General features: G+C 43.9%; 1 long non-coding RNA gene across 1 annotated transcript; it reads right to left on the bottom strand.

Moving 5' to 3' along the window:
- Window positions 1-5,342: 5,342 nt before the first annotated feature.
- On the bottom strand, window positions 5,343-7,169 carry LOC134934930 (uncharacterized). Its single transcript, XR_010179846.1, has 3 exons — window positions 6,563-7,169; window positions 6,308-6,359; window positions 5,343-5,414 (listed from the first exon to the last, which is right to left on the bottom strand). It is a non-coding gene; the product is annotated as an uncharacterized LOC134934930 (long non-coding RNA).
- Between the last annotated feature and the right edge of the window lie 4,697 nt (window positions 7,170-11,866).

An 11,866-nucleotide genomic window follows, 5' to 3' on the forward strand; every position in this document is an offset into this window, starting at 1 on the left:
CTGTGTCTCTACAGTTTTCCTCTTCATCTTTTGCATTCACACAGGGTGGTACAATACATGGACCCAAGTACAGTTCAAACTCCACATGCCTAGGTCCTTCAGAGTTCTGCCCGAACCCAGTATATCTCAACAGCACGATGACACCAATATTACTGCAGTGTGCCTTGTCATGCACAAAGGGTGGAGAATGGGAATAGTGGTGAAGGGAAATTTTGTATAGACACTGATATGCCTGTTGGTGAATAGCAAACCTGACATTTTCTTTTTCATTTTCTTCTTCTTTCTCTCCTCTAGAGATGTTTCTTTTTTTCTTTTCTTTTTTGAGTTATGCTCATGGTACTCTACATTGCAAACACATGATAGTTAAATTAAGATACAAAAAAATGTGTTCCCTGCAGGAAGAGGCAGTCTGGAGGACAAAGGGGTATGGCCAGGACTGTGGGCAGGTGGACACGGTAAGCCAGTAGCCCCCAGAGCATACCTTCCAAGTCTAGCTGAGGTGGCACACGGTCTGACTCATCTAGGCAAATAGGGTAGGTGCAGGCTGATGAGAGTCTACTGCTGTGCGCCAGGATTCTATTCTCATGCAGGTAAAGAGAGCAATGACCTGTCTTACTTACTTGAGGAAGAATATTGGTAAAGCAATACCAAAAGAGCCATCCCATATCCCTCCTGCAGATGGATCTTTTCAGGAAATACAAATCGACTTCGTACAGTTAACACCCTTTAGGAATTATTGTTATGTATTGGTGTGCACTGATGTTTTCTCAAACTGGGTAGAGGCATTTCCTGCCGCCACGGATGCTGCTGTGTTTACCGCAAAGGAAAATTGCGCAGAAATGTGTGTGTAGATAATGGTACCCCTAGAAGTAGGAGCAAAGCTTGAAATTGTACTATTGTGATCATAGATACTGCCACTAGTATTATGTAGCTTTGGAACCACTCCCAGATCTTCACTCAACGAATCACCCTCTTCGAAATTTGGTTTTGTTTTGGTATTTGTGTCTTTTTTGGGTTGTTTTTGAAAGACAACCTCATGTCATGATTGATCCGCACAATGATCAGAAATACACCAATGAGGTGACAGTACAGTACCTTATTGAGATGAGCCAGCATTTGAGAACTTGACAAAAGAACTTGAAACTGTTGATTGCTGGTATGCCAAATGCTAACTGTCTTTATTGTGAACCAAGAGACTGTGTGATTGTTCTTACGCTCAGATTGCCTAATAGACAGGTGGGAAGGACCATACCAAGTTTTGATGACAGCACTAAAGGTCGCCGAAAGAAAGATTTGGGTCCACTCGTCCCACTGTAAGAAGGTCGCTGACCCGGAGAGAACTCGTGACAAAGTAGTTTATTGCTCACATTCATCGAGTTTGTGTGTTCGAAGTGAACTGTGTGTTCAAAGAGCAAGGTGGAGAGCAAAGTGAACTGTGTGTTCCAAGTGAACTGTGTTTTCAAAGAGCAAGGCAAAGAAATCGCAAAAGTATCACCAGAGACTCTGCTCCGTGAAGACTGAGAGGCGGCACTGTTGAACACTACCTGAGCATACTAAAGGACTGCAGAAAGACCAGTCATTGTAATTGATTTGTTATGAACAAGAGTTGTTTTGTTCTATTTCTATTTTCTCTCTTTCCTGCTGACAAACATTTTCTTTCAGGATATTCTATTTTTGCGAGGTTTTTTTTATAGGAGTCGAGTGTGGGATTGGAACTGGTTCTGTAGGAAGGAGTGATTTCCTTATAGGATCCCAGGATTAGCCGATCAGTTTGTTAAAATCAGAGAAAAATCAAAGGTCTAGTAGTTATGGAGTCCAGAGGTAATCAGGAAGAATCAGACAATGGCTATTCACACATTGCAGATAAAGAGATCATTAATATATGTGGAAGAAAGGTTTATGAGTGGCTCTCCCCGAACTCCAAAGGTTTATGTTATTTAGGAAGGACACTACTTATAACCCTTGTTCAATGATTAAACAGATCTAGTATACATTCCAGAAATGCAAACAATGTTCAGAAAATGATAGGAATATGTAGATCATGAAAATTTTATATGTCACTGTCATGATTTGTTTGTGTCTTCTTCATCTACCCAGCAGAACCTCAATCGAATCCAAACATCAGTGTACAAAGACGTAGGTACATGTATGTGTGAAATGTTCGTCGCAAATCAGACATTATAGGCCAAAGCACTGTCCCAGCATACTCTATAGGTTAAATGTTGTCCCACACCCAACCAGTGGTCCCGTGACCGCCGAGTGCATATAGAGGATGTCTCGTCCTCCTCCCTGTCTTCCCCAAATATAGGCAAGTGTCTGATTTGCGAAATGCATACATACTTGTGTCTAGGTCACCGATTATGGTATGAAATATTTTTTCTTATGTTAATAATTGATGGCAGTTATTGTTTACTGCCAAAGGGTGGCCTGTCGAAGTCAAAAAAATATTACATAAAGAGAACATACAAACTACACACATATAAGTCGCTATACTTGCAAATACGTGCAGCGAGCACAGCAATATATGGTAACACACGCATTTACACGGACATGCCACAGAGATGGATTCAACACTTATTTCATGCAGTACATAATTGTGGTGGTATCAAGCGCCAGACATCATGATGATTTAGAATTGTATATAATGAAGTAATGTCATGTATGTGTATTATTTGAACGAAACCAGATAGACTGGTCATGTTTACTATTGAGGCAACCAGATTGATGTGTAGATTCATTTGATGCTTGTTGTGAAGTTGTGGGACATTGCAGCGGATAATTAGGATTGAATGTATAAAAGCTAAAATCACTTTTATTAGAACAATAGATATTCCAAACAGGTGGTGAACAGGAAACTCAGGCCAGCCCCTTTGGACATCCCCAAGGCTGAACCTGTTCAGCATATACAAAGGGACTGGTGACTCATCGTGAACCCCTCCCCCAGAAACTAGATAACACATTGATCACACAGGAAGGTAGTTCCTGTTTTGGTCTCAGAGTTGCTGTAAGGTCTCAGAGGAAGATGGAGTCCCAGCATTACTTTACAGAGAGAGAGAGAGTGATATGGAAAGACGAATTTATATAACTTAAGGATAATGGTATTGTATCGCTGGCATGTAACTGTATGTAACTTTATGTATTAACTGCTTACTGTGTGAGTGTAACCATGTAACTATAGGTATACTGTACTTTGTAATATATATTGAATCCATATCCTTTTTTATAACAAATATATACATCAATGAGCTTTGGAACTCAGATAATGTGTGGGTGTATTGTTTTCTCTTATGGGATACAGTGTTTTGCGATGTACAGCGCACTTTTATCGTATATGGTAATAAGATGCGCCTGGCGTCTGCAATATATATTAGAGCGGGCATTTTAAATATTTGTGAGAAAGCAATTTGGCATTCTTACCAGATACGGACAGCAGATGGCTTGAGATCAAATTAGGCTTTTACAATGAATTTAAATTCCCCAATGTTCTGGGGGCGATTGACTGTACGCATGTGCAATTCAGACCGCCACAGAATTCGGAGGAATGTTTTCGGAACCATAAACGCTTCCATTCCATGAATGTTCAGACGGTCTGTGATGCAGAAATTAAGTTTACCAACCTTTTAGTGGGATTTCCTGGGTCATCTCATGACCATCCTAAGCCAGTCATCGCTGTTTCAGGATTTTTGAGACAGGAAAAATGCCAGATGGCTGGCTGTTAGGTAAGACTATTAATTATTATTTAATTTTTTTTTATATTACCCACCATTTTCCTATTTTCCATAGGCGATGCAGGTTATCCGAACAAACCTTGGCTCTTGACCCCATTGTCTAATCCTGTAGGTGAAGCCCAAGAACGGTACCAAGAGACACACATTACATCGCGGGGAGTAATTGAGCGTGCCTTCGGTGTACTTAAAAGCCAGTTTTGAGACTCTTCCGGTGGTGCTCTTTTATACTCACCGGCGAAGGTTTGCGGCATAGTTAATGCATGTTGTATTCTACGCATTTGTGTCGCAAACCGTTTGCCGGTGACTATTCGTTGCAGGGCTTTCCACAAAGGGAACCGTTCTTCTGCTCCACCTGTGGGTATGGATGAAGGAGATGAAGCTAGAAGTCAGTTAATCCAGACATTTTTTTCCTCAGCCTGTGAGTATACTTGTAATATTTGTATTTTCATGTAAAATCAGTGTTTCATATTTTTAATTAAATTAATGTGTCTTTTATATATTTTTTTTATTCCAGAGTTTTGTCCTGTTGACAGTTTTATCCCCAAGTTGCGTCCTGTTGATGGGTTCCTGTTGTTGATTTGCCAGTTGGGTTTGTTTGACCCTTTTTGGATTTCTGTTTACGGATTCCTTTTTAGATTTCTGTTCCTGTTGATGGCCTACTTGCGATGTGGACCTCCCCCACCGCCATGTTACAAAGAGACCCTTCAGGTACGATGTAGGGACCCAACCTCCCTCTTGTCGGTGGAACCTGTGTTTGTGCAATGTTGCTCCTACCTGTTGTTCTTTTTCAGGAGGGATGACACGCTCTCAGGTACTTTGAAATTAATCCTTTTTCTCTTCCACGGCTTTCATGGAGTAGCCTTCCCAAGGCCAAAGTACCCTCTCCGGTGTAAAGTGGTGCTAAAGTCCCCCCTCAACCATGATGGCCTACTTGTTATGTGGACCTTTCCACCACTGCGTTATTACCAAAGACACCCTGCAGGTGAGATACTGGACCCCATCCTCCCTGATGTCAGTGTTACCTGTGTGTTGCCTGCAACTGTTCTTCTTTTTCAGGTGGGATGTCATCTTTTAAAGTACCTTGTAACTATTACTATTTTTCTCTTCCACAGGTTTCACTCAGTAGCCCTTCAAGTACCCTCTGCGGTGTAAAATGATGCTAAAGTCCCCCCTCAACCATGACGACCTACTTGTGATGGGGACCTTCCCACCACTGCGTTGTTACCAAAGACACCCTGCAGGTGAGATGCTGGACCTCAACCTCCCTGATGTCAGTGTTACCTGTGTGTTGTTGCCTGCAGCTGCTCTTCTTCTTTTTCAGGAGGATTGTCACGCTGTGAAGTACCTTGCAACTAATACTATTTTCCTCTCTCCCACAGGTTTTCCCTGGAATGTTCTTCCATGACCTTGATCATCAAAGTGGACAGTGGAGCTAAGACCCTCACCCCCGCTACCATGCCGGACTACCTCAAGACCTTCAATACCCCCACATCCCTTAAAGGCCCTATTGAAAATTAAATTTACTATATTTTAAAGAAAAACCACAAAACTTCTAAATGTAAAATTTTATTGAAGAAAATTAAACAGTTGTATTTTATATTGTTCATAAAAAATAAATTGTAATAAAACAAAAAAGAAGTGTTTGTTCTTCTTGATACATTCCTTGTTCTTGTATAGAGACTGTATCTGAAAAAAAAAAATAGAAAATCAGACTTCAGTAAAGGGCACTGTAATGATGTCACGTTCACATTCCTTTTCCAAGAACATTTTTGGAACCACACAGCCCAGCTAAAACCCATTGCTGGACTGTGTGGTTCCCCAAGTGCAGGCGGGCCAAAGTAGAAGAGTCGTTGTGTCAGTAGTCTGCACTTTGCCATGCCTGCACTTGTGGAACCACACAGTCCAGTAATGGATTTTGCTGGACTGTGTGGTTCCCCAAGTGCAGGCGGGACAAAGTAAAAGAGTCGTGGTGTCAGTAGTCTGCACTTTGCCACGCCTGCACTTGTGGAACCACACAGTCCAGCAATGGGTTTTGCTGGACTGTGTGGTTCCCCAAGTGCAGGCGGGACAAAGTAAAAGTCGTGGTGTCAGTAGTCTGGACTTTGCCACGGCTGCATTTGTGGAACCACACAGTCCAGCAATGGGTTTTGCTGGACTGTGTGGTTCCCCAAGTGCAGGCAGGACAAAGTGGAAGAGTCGTTGTGTCAGTAGTCTGCACTTTGCCACGCCTGCACTTGTGGAACCACACAGTCCAGCAATGGGTTTTGCTGGACTGTGTGGTTCCCCAAGTGCAGGCGGGACAAAGTAAAAGAGTTGTGGTGTCAGTAGTCTGCACTTTACCACGCCTGCACTTGTGGAACCACACAGTCCAGAAATGGGTTTTGCTGGACTGTGTGGTTCCTCAAGTGCAGGCGGGACAAAGTAGAAGAGTCGTGGTGTCAGTAGTCTGCACTTTGCCACACCTGCACTTGTGGAACCACACAGTCCGGCAATGGGTTTTGCTGGACTGTGTGGTTCCACAAGTGCAAGCGGGACAAGGTTTGTGTAAGTGTGTGCATAGTGAACATGGCATTACTCACCTTTGTAAGCACAACACGAACAATGCTGTCCATGACCCTTTGTCAACCATCCCTATGAAGAATTAAAAAAAATTCTAGTGAATGCTCAAGCTATACAAAAGTGAATGCTCAAGTTACACAACTTTTAACCTAAGGTGTATTTATTTAAAAAAAAAAGTGGTATCAGATTAATGCTTTTTGGCCCATCATATATGTAACCACAAGGAGCTTTCACACACTCATACATGACCACGCATGTATGTCTAGACATAGCACCTTGGTAGTACCCGGTCGGGGGTGGTGTAAATGTTGATGCCGGTGTTGGTGGTGGAGGCATCCTGTAGATGGGGTACATCCCTGTATACCCTTGGTACTGCTGTGACTGTCCATACCAGGGTTGTGGTGGAGCAAGGGCAGGAGGCGTCAGTGTGGCTTGTGGTGGCGGATGTGGTGGTTGACCAGCATGTTGATAATCTGGCTCTGGGAGTTTGTTGTAGATCATCTGAAGTGTCATTGCGATGATCTGTGCGCTGGCTGCGGAATGTCGCTAGCTCTTCGACATGTTGTGAATGCTGTGTGACTGGCATGCCGTGTTCTCCAACAGCTGTTTGTTGGATGTGACCAGAATGTGAAGGATGTCCACAGTCTCCCTGTAATCTTCGTGCCTGGTCTTTCTGATTTCAGCCGTGCTGTCAGCCATGGCCTTTGCATTTCAACCATACTGATGGCCATCTTCTTCACTGACTTCTCAATGGCCTCCAGTCTGGTGTTGACGACATCCCGAAAACTCTCCTGAACATCCTGCATCTCTGTTGCCAGGTTGTTTACCCTCTGATTCCTTGATGGATCCTGCCCTTGCTGAACGTCTGTCACCAATTGCATTTGTGCAGCTGAAAAGAAAAGTAGCAATAAATTAGAAGACATTCCTACATATGTTTTAAGGTTCACAAACTTTTACATTTAAAAAAAAAGTTTTTTTTATCTAATTACACAGGGATGTAGAAACTGCGGGCTGCTGCACATCCACCTCGTCATCCAACTCTTCCTGTAACAGATCCGGCCTGAAGTAGGGACCAATCCCTGACGCGACTCCGCTGCTGGTCTGTGGCACCTCTGTTTGCAAAAGTACACCCAAAAAAACACAAGTTAGTAAACAATACAAAATGGTGACCAAGAAAACAATGGATTCATATATTAACCTTCTCCATCCTTTGGTGCTGCTGCTCCAGGAGCTTCTCTGGGCCTCAAATCTGGAGACATTTCTTGGGTATGGATGGATGTGTCGGCACGGCTGTCATCAAACCCAGGAAATGTCTCATCGGTTAACCCTGTAAACTCAAACAGGTCAGGTGATGGGTCCACAAGGGTGATGTCTGCTTCTTGAGGTTCTTGGGTCACAGTCTCAGAGAGCCTGGAGGATTGATCATGAGCTGGTGATGTACTGCGTACTGTTGAAGTTTGGCGCACAGGTGCTGGTCTGGGTGCTGGTGATGTCCGGCGTGCAGGTGATGTCTGCGCGCTAATGATGGTCGGCACGCAGGCGATGGTCAGCGCGCTGGTGATGTCCGGCGCGCTGGTGATTGTATGCACGCTGGTGATGTCCTCTGGGCAGGCGTGTCTAGGGGAAAGAACAAACACATTAGCAAAGAAAATAAATAATAGTTTAGTACAGCACATTTAAATGTATTCTTACCATCACGCCTCCTTTTGGACTGTTAGGCTCCCGCCATCTTCTGTCTTCTGGGCGGTTCTTCCTCCTCTTGAAAGCCAGCAGGACGGGTGGAGTCCACACCTCCTCGAATACCTTGGACCATGAAGGGTTCATGCGCCTTTTTATAACTTCCTCTCAGGGTAGCCACTTGAAATTCAGAGCCGGACCACCTCCGGTTGCTGTCTCATGTTGGCGCTGAATCCCAACCTTTTCTTGGTCTGTCTACGGCAGTCACTGTAACGCTTCATACAGTTTCTGGTGCTCCAGCGGTTTCCAGATACTACAGTGACTTGACCCGCAATGGTGTCCCAGATCTTCCTGTTTGTCTTTGCTGCTGTTGTCTGTGCCCTTGGTCCGTACAGAACGTTGCAGGACCGGTCAACACCATCCGCTAGGACACAGTTTTCTGCCTCGGTGTACCAGGGTCCATGCAGATTCTTCCGTCCTGTGTCTTTTGCAGAGGCTTCTGCGTCTGACTGATCCTCTGGCTGGCTTCTTGTCTTTTAGGGAAATAAAACATGCAATTAATACTATCACAATGATCTGTAGGTGTCCCTGGGAGTGTGTCAGTGTCCCTGGCAGTACGCAAAGATACCTATAGGTGTGCCTTGGGGTGTGTCGGTGTGCCTGGCAGTGCGCAAAGTGGCCCATGGGTGTGTCAAGTTAGATGCTACTGTGGCTGCCGGCACTGAAAGTAATTACTTGTCTTGGCCTTTTGTTTTTCTTTCTACAACTTTGTTGGTTCCTTGATGACCTCGGCTGCTCGCTGGATGCCTGTTCGGCCATCTCCACCTCCTGGGTCAGGGCCCATTCCTCGTTGCTGACCAGCAATTCTTCTGAGGAGTCGGGGGATGGGGGGGGGGGGGCTCATTAGCACTGGTCCCTGGACATTCCTGTTGTAAAAAAAAAAATACATTTTTTTTTTACATATGTACCCCAAGAAACACAACCAAACACCCCAAAAAATAAAACACAGAACCGCGCACCTCACATTACATAATTCATTAAAAAAAAAAAAAAAAAAAACACTAAAGGCACCCCTGCACCCCAACATGTCATGCTGCAATTAAACCAGTGCTCAAGCATGACCAAAAACACACATTAGCACAAAAAAAATGAAAAACCACACCCAAAAGGACAGTAATTGCACCCCTGCACCCCAACATGTCATGCTGCTAGTAAACCAGTGCTCAAGCATGACCAAAAACACACATTAACCCCCCAAAAAACATGAAAAAAACACACCCAAAAGGACAGTAAATGCACCCTTGCACCCCAAAATGTCATGCTGCTAGTAAACCAGTACTCAAGCATAACCAAAAACAGGCATTAGCACATAAAAAAACATGAAAACCACGCCAAACCCAAAATTTCAGTAAATGCACCCCTGCACCACAACATGTCATGCTGCTAGTAAACCAGTGCTCAAGCATGACCAAAAACTAGAGATGAGTGGGTTCGGTTTTACTCGGATTTACCCGAATCTCCTTATTGGCTATCGGACGTGTTTTGGATAGCCAATAAGAAAAATCCAGAAAATAAGAAATGGCGATAATTCTGGCGTAAAGAACCGAGTAAATACGAACCCGCTCATCTCTACCAGAAACACACATTAACATGTAAAAAAAACATGAAAAGCATGCCCAAACAACTCAAAAGGCCAGTAAATGCACCCCAACCTACCATGCTCAAGCATGACCAAATACACACATTAGCACTTAAAAAAACATGAAAAACCACACCCAAAAGGCCAGTAAATGCACCCATGCACCCCAACATGTCATGCTGCAAGTAAACCAGTGCTCAAGCATGACCAAAAACACATATTAGCAGATTAAAAAAAAACATGAAATACCACACCCAAACACAAAACTCCACTGAAGCCATGCAGCAATAAAAGCAGGACCTTAATACACACCTGTACACATTTTATACATACCCCAAACACACCCAAGAAGCACCACATATACATCTAATGGCACCCCACCACCACCCAAACATTACATGCTGCACTCATACCTCATACAATAAAGTAGCCAAGCATTCAAAACAACACCCCTACACTACACAAGCACCTACATGAAACGCCATACACATGTTGTACTTACCTAAAAAATTAGAAATGAGTGGGTTCGGTTTTACTCGGATTTACTCTGGTATTTCGGGTTTTGCTTATTGGCTATCCAAAATGCGTGACAGCCGTGATCCAATAAGATGCCGTTTCGAGCCCCGAGTAAATCTGAGTAAAACCGAACCCGCACATCTCTACTAAAAATTTCGAATTCACACCAAAAACGACTCTCCTTCGGGGTGGCTGAAGGTCTTCTGTCCGCCCTCGATGAAAGTCTGCTGGGTGTGTGAATGTTACCACAGCAAGCAAAGCCAAATTGATCAGTCTACAGCTCCTCACTCCGCTCTGCAGGTTCACAAAATGGCTGCTAAGCACGCAGCAAACAAGCCAATTTATATGATTACAAACGGCAGGAAGTCAAATCCAGGCCGCCCACTATTCGACGATTGGTCCTTTTTCGACCGGAGGCGTGTCCAATCCATTTTGTATTGAATATGTCAAATTCAGGGCACCGGGAGGAGGGTTTCGACAGTCAAATGCTGTCGAATCTGAAAACTGACGAATCCACTGCGCGATTCGACATCAATTGAATATACCCCTTATATATTTGAAAAAAAAAAATCTACGAAAAATATTAATGAAAAAATTAATCTCCTCCAGGAGGCCTGTTGCATATTGGTGCATCCTGTTCAGGGACAACCGTCTTGGGGCATTAGGATCTCCAACCTCAGCATCTGTAAAGGATGTTTGAACAATTATTACAATTATTTTCAGTCATTATGCAATATAGAAGCAAAGTACCAAACACCCTTCAATAGCTCACTGTCTAGGTCAGGGATAGAGAATCTTTGGCCCTTCAGCTGTTGCTCGACACATACCAGCATGGCCTGCCACAATTTTAGCATGGACAAATGTAAAAACTGTTGCAGGACATGCTGGGATGTGTAGTTCAACTGCAGCTGGAGGGCTGCAGGTTGTATACACATGTAGTGGTCTATGTATGCTTTTTAATAAAAAAACTAAGAAAGAAACCCTTACTCTCTTCCATAGGGCCATACTCCGGGGGATGGTGGTGGTATGTCCGCAGTGCGAACTCCAAACTCAGCATCTGAAAAAGATGGTTAATAATTTAGCATAAAGTATTTCACTCAATATGCGATATAGTACAAATGTACAAAGCACACTACAGTACCTCACTCTCTAGTTCAGGCATGGTAAACCTTTGCTTATCCAGCTGATCTGGAACTACACAGCCCAGCATGTCCTTCAAGAGTTGAGCAATTTGGCCATGCAAAAACTGTAGCAGGGCATGCTGGGATGTGTTGTTCCACAACAGCTGGAGGACCAAACTTTCAACATCACTGGTCGAGGTCCAGGGTCAGCAAACTGCACCTCCCAATCTGTTGTTTAACTACACATGATCCCAGCATGCCCTGCAAAAGTCTATACATTCCCAAATTGCACAACTGTTGCAAGGCATGCTGGACTGTGTAGTTCCACAGCAGTTGTATAGCCAAAGCTTGAAGATACATGTTGAATTATCTGTTTAAAGGAAAAAAAAGAAAAAAGAAAAAAAAAACTTACACTCCTCCATCGGCCCATACTCCTCCTTCTCTTCTTCCACACTGGCGAGTGTTTGAGGTAAAGACGGTGGTTGAATGGGGGTGGGTGGTTGAGGGGGAGAGGGTGGTTGAGAGGGAGAGGGAGGTTGAGAGGGAGGTTGAATGGGGGATGGTTGCTAAGGGGTAGAGGGTTGTTGAGTGAGGTTGGTGTTGCTGTCAGGGTCTTCTTTCAGCTC

This window comes from Pseudophryne corroboree, chromosome 6 (assembly GCF_028390025.1).
Source record: "Pseudophryne corroboree isolate aPseCor3 chromosome 6, aPseCor3.hap2, whole genome shotgun sequence".
NCBI lineage: Eukaryota > Metazoa > Chordata > Amphibia > Anura > Myobatrachidae > Pseudophryne > Pseudophryne corroboree.